This window comes from Camellia sinensis, chromosome 4 (assembly GCF_055761805.1).
Source record: "Camellia sinensis isolate YWXY chromosome 4, ASM5576180v1, whole genome shotgun sequence".
Taxonomy (NCBI): Eukaryota; Viridiplantae; Streptophyta; class Magnoliopsida; order Ericales; family Theaceae; genus Camellia; species Camellia sinensis.
The window spans coordinates 91,266,666-91,274,701 of NC_138964.1; positions in this window are offsets into that span (position 1 = coordinate 91,266,666).

The following is an 8,036-nucleotide window of genomic DNA, read 5'->3' on the forward strand; positions in this document are numbered from 1 at the left end:
TTTTAAATCTTTAGAGGTTTGGAACATGGCTGCTATAACAAAGCATATTTGGTTCCTCTTCTCTGGAGGGGAGATGTCTATGTGGTGCCAGTGGGTTAAATCATATTTACTTAAGGGCAGAAGTTTCTGGAAAGTAAAGGTTCCCCACAACTCTTCTTGGGTTTGGAGAAAGATTCTAGCTCTTAGGGATAAAATTTCACCCCTTATTATCCACAAAATAGGTAGGGGTGACTCTACCTTTTTATGGTATGATAATTGGCATCCTCTTGGTCCTTTGTGGAAAAAATTTGGGGACAGAATCTTGTATGACTCTAATCTTAACAGTGAGACTAAGGCCAATCAGATTATGGATGGGGACTCTTGGAAGTGGCCTGTCCCCAACTCTTGGGAAATAAGGGAGCTGATCTCTTCAACCCCCACTAGTTGTAGACCTAACCCTCTACTGGATGATCAACCTACTTGGTCTCTTTCTGATGGGAAATTTACTATTAATGGTGTTTGGAATCATTGGAGGCTTAAGCTTGATAAAGTTGTTTGGCATAAATTAATCTGGGGGGCTCACCATATCCCTAGGGCTAGTTTTGTTGTTTGGATGGCTGTCCAAGAGAGGCTTAATACTGGTGACAGGCTTCAGCTATTTGGCATCTCTCCTACACCAACTTGCCCCTTTTGCCAACATGTTACTGAAACTCATTCTCACCTCTTTTTTGATTGTGTCTTCTCTACTAAAATCTGGACTGAAATCAAAGCTAAATGTAATGTGCAGTGGCCTGACTTTCAGTGGCCTGGCATTATTCCCTTTGCTACTAGAGAGACTAAGAGAAGATCATTAAGATCCATAATCATCAAATTGTCATTGTTGTGCTCTGTTTAAATAATCTGGCTTGAAAGGAATAACAGAATTTTCAATAAAGAATTCAAGCCAGAAGAAGTGGTGGTTAAAATAATTGTCCAACTGATTCGGGGTAGATTGTTGTCTATCACAAATGTTCCTAGAAATGCAGGTGACAACTGGTACATTGACCATTGGAATTTGCCTGCTACTGCCTTGAAGCCCCATGTTCTCGGCACTGGGAGGGCTGTTGAGTGATGTGAGTTCACTATATGAGGGTCGAGTGATTGTAAGCAAACAGAGTGTTTTTCCTAACTGTTTTCTTCTTGTGTAGTAATGAGAAGTGCTTGGATCAATGAGGGTTGAGTGTTGTGAGTCCAAAAATTTACAACAGACAGAATTGTGGGTTGAGTGAAATAGCTACTCACAAATGTTTTATCTAATGTTTATATATATTGTAAGCTTTATGTGCAGGCTATGGGGTAATGCAATGCTGTGTGGGTTGAGTGATGAGAGCCTATATATTGTGTGCTAAATTCCAAATACTACTGAGTGATGCGAGATTATTGTGGGTTTAGTGATGTGAGACATATATTGTGGTTACCTGTTTTTACTGGAATCCTTCATGATCACTAATGGATTTGTTTACTCCATTCTGGCAGGTCGTTCTATATTGTCTAGTGGAGGTCTACATCTTGGTTTGATTCTTGGGATATTTGGCTCGAAGCTGGCTGCTGAATGCGCCGCTGGTTGTTTCTTCAGGGATATAAGCTGTTTTCATTTCTGTTTTAACAACTTTAGCTATTTTACCTATCCTAGCGGGATGTGCTAGGAATTAAGTGGTCCATCTTTGGCCTGTTTTGTTTCTATTGCTTTACTGTTTGGTTCTGGATTATGTAGTCCACAGGTTATGTTTTGTTTTCCATTACTGTTTTCGGACTTGGGGCTGTCATTTTGTGCTGTTATGGGGCTGTTTAACTCACGGCTCTGGGCTGTTCCTTCGCAGTGTTCATTTCCCCTATCTCTCATGATATGGTTGCTGAACAGTGTTTTTGTTTGGGCTCTCTTTTGCTTTATTTTTTTGTTTTTGGTTGATGATCTTGCTGTATAGTTGATTGTAGGGCCTGGGGTATTCCCCTTGTATTCTTGTATATCCTTTGTCTTTTATTTATGTCTTATTCACCCAAAAAGTTATGATGCAATCTTAGCGAGCATGTGTGATAGACACACAAAAGTGAAGAGAGTGTGCTGGATACACTAAGTAAAGCAAAGTGTGATAGAAACACAAAGTGAATACAAAAGTGTGATAGATGCACTATGTGAAGCAAAGCATGATGGATATACGCAGAGTGTGATAGATGCACTACGTGAACAGAGTGTGATTGATACACTGAAGGTGAACACAAAGTGTGATAGATGCACTATGTGAACAAAGTGTGATTGATACACTAAAAGTGAACACAAAGTGTGATAGATGCACTATGTGAACAGAGTATGATAGATACAATAAAAGCGAACACAAAGTGTGATAGATGCACTGTGTGAACAGGTTCGATGGATACACTAAAAGCGAACACAAAGTGTGATAGATGCACTAAGTGAACAGAGTGTGGTTGATACACTAAAAAGCGAACACAAAGTGTGATAGATGCACTTAGTGATCAAGTGTGATGGATACACAAAAGGTGAACACAAAGTGTGATAGATGCACATAGTGAACAAGTGTGATGGATACACAAAAGGTGAACACGAAGTGTGATAGATGCACTTAGTGAACAAAGTGTGATGGATACACAAAAGGTTAACACAAAGTGTGATAGATGCACTTAGTGAACAAGTGTCATGGATACACAAAAGGTGAACACAAACTGTGATAGATGCACTTAGTGAACAAGAGTGATGGATCCACAAAAGGTGAACACGAAGTGTGATAGATGCACTTAGTGAACAAGTGTGATGGATACACAAAAGGTTAACACAAAGTGTGATAGATGCACTATGTGAACGAGTGTGATGGATACACTAAAGGTGAACACGAAGTGTGATAGATGCACTATGTGAACAGAGTATGATTGATATACTAAATGAATGAAGTGTGATTGATACACTAAATGTGAACACGAAGTGTGATAGATGCACTTAGTGAACAAGTGTGATGGATACACTAAATGTACACAAAGTGTGATAGATGCACTTAGTGAACAGAGTATGATTGATATACTGAATGTGAACACAAAGTGTGATAGATGCACTATGTGAACAGAGTATGATTGATATACTAAATGTGAACACGATGTGTGATAGATGCACTTAGTGAACGAGTGTGATAGATACGCTAAATGAACACAAAGTGTGATAGATGCACTTTGTGAACAGAGTATGATTGATATACTGAATGTGAACACAAAGTGTGATAGATGCACTATGTGAACAGAGTATGATTGATATACTAAATGTGAACACGAAGTGTGATAGATGCACTTAGTGAACGAGTGTGATGGATACACTAAATGAACACAAAGTATGATAGATGCACTTAGTGAACAAAGTGTGATTGGTATACTGAAAATGAACACAAAGTGTGATAGATGCACTATGTGAACAGAGTATGATTGATATACTAAATGAACGAAGTGTGATTGATACACTAAATGAATGAAGTGTGATTGATATACTAAACGAGAATGTATGTGATAGATACGCTAAAGTGACTATGTGCATGGTAGATACACAAAATGAGAATGTGTGTGATAGATACACAAAAGTGAAAGTGAATGAAGTGTGATTGTTATACTAAGTGAATGAAGTGAAGTGTGATTGATACACAAAACGAGAATGTATGTGATAGATATACAAAATGAAAGAAGTGTGATTGATACACTAAATGAATGAAGTGTGATTGATACACTAAATAAATGAAGAAAGTGTGATAGATACACTAAGGGTAAATGAGGTGTGATTGATACACTAAAGAAATGAAGTGTGACTGATACACTAACTGAATGAAGTGTGATTGATACACTAAATAAAGGATCTCAAACGGAACTTCTTTGAATGAACCGTACATACAATATCGTGCATGAATGAGAAAGAAACTTGATAGGTACAATGCAATACAATGCATGATGTTTAATGAACGCAATAAACAAGCGTAGCGGCGCTTTAGAAAGCACCTCATGAGGTGAGTGGCGGTGAACCGCTCTTCTCCGACGGGGATCTCCCATTGTGCTCTTCGAACACTTACCTTCAATCTTACAGTACAAAGGCTCTAAAATATTAACAAGGGTTCTTCACATAGAACACTTTGGATGTTGCCTTTCTTCCTGATCATATTCACAACTTTCCCTATTCTCCAACGGGGTGACAGACTAGGTTGGTCCAGTATCCAGAATTGAGGTACATACATGCTATCTCAACCTATGGGGCTTCCATACAGATTTCAAGCCGAGGACACGCCTCTAGGTATTTAAACCAGACTTTAGTCCCGGAAATCCCGAACCTTTACGTTCTAGGCATTAGCCATTCGAACTTTAGTTTCCACCTTTCGCAGTTGGTCTCTTAGGAACTCATTGCGAACACAGCCAAGATGCCTCCGGCAGGGAATGGTACTCAAGGAGAGCACTTTTGATTGCCATTCTGGCTTGAAGCAGACTTGATATTGAGCTTGAGGTAGAGGCACACTCGTACTTCAGAGCAATTGCAAGACCCGAAGAGGTACACACGGAATGTAGTCTCGGAACTTACTGAAGTTGAAACAAACTCAGATACCCGACATTTCCTTTTTTCTTTTGCTTTGTAGTCTGGAACCCATATAGCTTCAAATAGGTCCTGGTTTTACTATTCTAACATGACCGGGGTTGAACCCTGCGATTTTATGAAGGAACAAATATTATTTTGCACAAATGTGGAGAATGACACAGCACTCTGAGCACAAAACAATTTTATTTTGAAATCGAAATTGAAAATGAATTCTCAACTGGGTATTGAGTCTACAACTAGACACAGCGCATCATGACTCAACAAAGGAAAACAAAGGTAAACAACCTAAACACATCGAGACATGCTCGGAACGACTCAAAGCAAGAATCGAGACAAACAAAACAAAAGACACGACACACAGACGTGTTACAAAGACGAGAGACCTCTTAGTGCACGAGGAGCCAGTTTCTTCGGGTATTATTTCCCACCCTTTCTAATTTGTGATTCTCACATCACTCGACCCTCAGGCTCTGTTTTTCTGAAAAAGCCATTTTCTCACTTTTTCTCTCAGCTCACATCTCTCTATTCTTCAATCTCTCTTTTTTTCTGTCCCTCCCCTGGGTGGTTGACGGATAAACAGAAAGTTGTGGGCTCCTGCCCATAGCATTCTGCTAGATTCTTCTTCTTGTTCATAACAGTGAGTTTCTTCCACAGAGGGGCTGTGCTACAATTGGTTGTGTAGCAAATCTGCAGCTGACATCGGTTGACGATACTCTGCGGGGGGGTTTGGATGTAATCAGATGTGTCCAAACAAAGGAGTGGAATATCTCGCTCCATTCCCATTTGTGCTTCGCACTTGGCTTGATACCTCATTGCTTGGAGGATGTGAGAGCTTTCTGCCCTTTTTGCGGTTAGCTTCCGTTGTGCCCCTTTCTAGCAAGTATGGTGCCCTTTCTGGCAAATGCATTGATAAAGGGGAAAAGACAGAACACCTGACTCAAACTGTGCCCCTAGTTCATCGTTTTGACCATTTTTTTTGGTTTGGTTTTCTACTAAAACAATTTTAACCAAAAAAAGAGTTAGATTAAAACGCTTGTTCGATTTTCTGATTCAAAATCATGCAAGTTAGTTTATGAGCACTGAAAATTTTTCTTTTTTGGGTCCAAGAAAAAGGTCCAGGTTTGGAAAAATGGAATAGTTTTCGAGAGAAAATCAATCAACCTTAGTAAAAATTCTCAAAAGTTGTTTTTGCAAACGGCCACTGCTTAACGAGCATAGAACCCACTCTCGAGATGCACAACCTCAGATTCGAAGGAAAATTGCCCCTTGCTTAAGGGGAGCTGCATGGCAACGGAAAGTTGTCTCTTGTTTGAACGGCATTGCAGCGCATTGAATGGCAACGGAAAGTTGCCCCTTGTTTGAACGGCACTGCAGCGCACTGGACGGCAACAGAAAGTTGCCCCTAGTCTGAATAGCGCCGCAGCATGTGGCAACCAGTCCTTACAATGACAATTACAACCAAATTCTCGGATACAGAGAAGACAAAGATGACCAGAACCATCACATGGACACAGTCGAATTTGAAATGTTTTACGACTGGACTTCAGAATGAAGTTGCCTACGTATCCCAAAGATGGGAATCAAGCCTTACGTAGTTCGGGATTAAGGTACACTCGTGTATTTAACCTCTCCTTTTGCGCTCTAACTTTTGCCAAGGCCGCCCTTTCTGGGTTTTCAACCTTGCGAGCTTTGTTCTTCTTTTCTTTTCATTCCTTTTCATTTTCTTCTCTTCTTTTTTCTTTTTTATCTTTTCTTTTTATTTTCTTCATTTTTTTCATTTTTCTTTTTTTTTTCTTTTTCTTTTTGTTCTTTTTCTTCTCTTTTTTGCTCTAACTTTTGCCTGGGTCGCCCTTCCGGGTTTTCGGACCAGCGAGCCTCTTAAGGGTAAACGTGTAGCTTTTGTCCATATGGAATGGTTTGAGATCTCGAAGCCATCCGAATCCAAGAGAATGGATGTTGTTTGTTGATGATGTAGGAGTCCATCCAATGGGGGGCTGAATTTGCCCCTAGTGTTGTGGATAGGAACTTGGTTGTCCTTCACCAATACTTTCTTCTTTTCCCCCTTCTGGGATTTGGCATTCTCGATGATCTTCATCTTTGACTCTTCGAGCACATTTGAAATTCTTTTGCCCCTAGTTCGAGGGGTGCTTCTGATCTAGCTTCGCAAGCTTCTTGATTTGACTTTGTCGCCGCTACTTCACGGGCTGCTTTTGATCCAGCCACACAGGCCTTACATTGTAGTTGACCGTTGAACATTCTGAATCCAAGTTCAAGGTTCGAAAGCAAGGGGTCGAGTCTCGAGACTGAGAGCGATCCTAAGCTGCACAATCTCAAGAGAGATTCCACATAGGTCTTCGTAGGACCGCGGAAAACATTTTTTTGAAATCTTTTAAGAAAGCAACTAGTCGTTCGCGCCGAAGACAGTGTAGAACCAATCTGGATCAAGCCAGGATCCTTCCTAGTACTCACACTAACAAGCATGATTTCACTCATTAAGGGCTTAGCACGCCTCTCTTTCTCTCAATTGATCAAATTTTTGCAAAACCCGTGGAATTCCTTCATCTTCGTTTTCACCGCAGTGTTCAAAAAAAAGTTTTGAAAAACTTAGGTCAATGCAATAATTTCAAGGCACAAGAGAGCAGGTGGAATGCACTACCCTTTCATTCAAACTTTCTGGCACAACTGGCGCAAGGCAGAAGCAAACACAAGAGTGTGAAAATCACTGCTGTTTTATTCAAATCTGTTGGCATAACTGGCTCCCCGGCAGAAACAGACTCAAAAGAAAACAAAAGGACAAACACAAAACAAAATAGTGATATCCGAAGAAACACCCCCGGAATCACCCGACTCTAACAAAACAGGACTGACTCGATACAACAAGACAGACCCTTAATCAAAAGACCGACTCAGAACAAAGAGACAGACTCAAAACAAAACAACAGAACTGACTCAACACCCAAGTCAGAAGCTACAAAAACCAGTATTCACAAATGCTCAAAATAGTGCGTGCCACACGCCACATCTGAAGTAAACTGAGTGCCAGCCGCAGCTGGTTCATCCCCCGATCACATAATCACATTATCCCCCGCAAGTTCATTGATCAAGTGCCGATAGACTTTGCAGGACCTGGTGCGGCAATGACCCCGTTGTCAAACAGATTTTGTACATCATGGCGCAGACGAAAGCAACTGTCGGTGTCATGACCGGTTTGTTAATGGTAGGCACAGTATTTAGTCTGGTCATGCTTTGCAGGGATAGGATCGGGTAGGGGCCGTTGTTCGAACGGTTTCAAATGTCCTTTCCGGAGTAAGACCTCTAGAGCCTTTGACAAAGGCATATGAAGTGGGGTAAAAATCCTCTTGACTCGAGATGGATATTTGGTTTCTTGTGAGCTACTTCCGGATGCACCGGTGAATGGGGTAGTTGTTTTTGATGCGGAGGTGGT